Source organism: Corvus brachyrhynchos, unplaced genomic scaffold (genome assembly GCF_000691975.1).
Source record: "Corvus brachyrhynchos isolate BGI_N302 unplaced genomic scaffold, ASM69197v1 scaffold126, whole genome shotgun sequence".
NCBI classification, from domain to species: Eukaryota; Metazoa; Chordata; class Aves; order Passeriformes; family Corvidae; genus Corvus; species Corvus brachyrhynchos.
The window spans coordinates 7,027,012-7,028,589 of record NW_008239283.1 but is presented as its reverse complement, the minus strand read 5'-3'; the positions used below and the strand labels follow the sequence as shown (position 1 = coordinate 7,028,589).

The window sequence follows — 1,578 nt, the reverse complement described above, 5'->3', positions numbered from 1 at the left end:
GGCCGGCGCGCAGGCCCCGCGCCCCGCGCAGCGGCCCCCGGCGGGCACGGCCCCCCCCGCTCCGGCAGGGTCACCCCCCTCCCGCACTGGATAGCCCCGAACTTAATTCCCATGGAAATCGAGTCCTTGACAAATAACTTCAGCCCTTTCCTTGGTTGTAAAGCTGACTCCCTTTAAACGCCAGCAGCAGCGTTGGAGGCTGCAACTTCTTGCAGTGGTGAATTTCCCAGGCTGGGCTGTACGGGAGGCAAAGGATTTCCCTTCATTGTTCTGAAATTCCCCTTCATAATTTTATGCTCCTGGTTCTGGGAGAGAGCACGCCGCGGAGCTGTGGGGTTGGGCTTTGCCGGAGCTGCCGGCATCCCGATGCGCCAGGTTTGGGGTCCCCGGCTGAGCTCTCCCTCCCCAGGGAACACAAACCCGTCCTGGCCAACCTCTCCCCTCGAGTCGCTCCTGGGCCCTATGCTTTTCCCTCGAGCTGGTTCAGAATCAGACTTGATTTCCACAAGCCAAGCAAAATCCGATCTTCCAAAGTGGAGGGTGACAGGTGGACAACTCACCACGTCCAGACGGCTGCAGCCTCCGACAAACCCGGGGTTTGGTCCACAGCCCCCCGCTGCTCGTTTCGCCCTTCACCGAAAGCCGAAGTCGGTGGCTGATGTACACAAACTCTCCTGAAAGCCTCTTTCCACCCAAGAGGTGGCACTGATGAGCCCCCACCAGCGTGTTAGTGGCCTTGGCTTTACCCCGTCAGAACTTGCTCTCCACTGCTCCTGGGCTTTTCTCTCCACGTGCGAGTGTTTTTTCCCGCACCTTCCCACACCGCTTCACCGTGAAGCACACTCAGGAATCCTCATTGTGCTACTTGAATAGTTATGGATGAAAGCCCTGGGAAAGGCTGCCTCTGAGGCATTCCTCTATCATTCCATGCTCTAGTCTACTCTCCACAGCTTTTGCCATCTTCTTGCTTCAAATTTGTCTAAACCCAAGGAACAAGTAAAGCCATGTCAATTTGGGACATGAAGCACAAAGCAATCATGATTATGCTTTAGTCATACAAGTAAGCACCCTAGTCTTGGCAAATGGGGTGACCTGAGTGACCCAGAAGCCACAGGCAGTCACCACGAAGGTGCCTGATCTACAGAGGATATCTTTAGACTCCTTCATTCTATGTGCAGGTATTTACACATTCTGTATGGAATAGTTGTGCAAAACAAAGCTTTCTTCTTGATAAGACAGAGAGACCAACACACAACAGAAGCTCAGGGGAAGAGTTGTGAAGTATTTTGATACTTTGGGAGATGGCACAGGGAGTGCAATGCAGCAGCTCAAGCACTTGGGGATATCTTTATACATGAAATGCAGGACTCCACGCTGCCAATTCCTAAGATAGTAAATAATGTCCTTAATAAATATGGTTCTTTAGAAAGTTTTGTTAGTCCCTGGAAAAAAGCCTTGCCAGCCAGCAAATCTGACACTTTTAACTGTGCAGTACAGGTAAGGCAGCAGGGGCACAGAAACCTCTCTGAGGCCAGTGATGCACCCTCAGGGCTACAGGGGGCAAATTAAAGCCAAACT

General features: G+C 52.5%; 1 protein-coding gene across 1 annotated transcript in view; it reads right to left on the bottom strand.

The window, feature by feature from the left end:
* Positions 1-735, bottom strand: part of HEG1 (heart development protein with EGF like domains 1) — a 49,126-nt gene extending 48,391 nt beyond the window's left edge. The window contains exon 1 of the mRNA XM_017740200.1: positions 561-735. The gene's annotated coding sequence lies outside the window, so the exon portion shown is untranslated. The remainder of the gene's footprint in view (positions 1-560) is intronic.
* Positions 736-1,578: the final 843 nt, after the last annotated feature.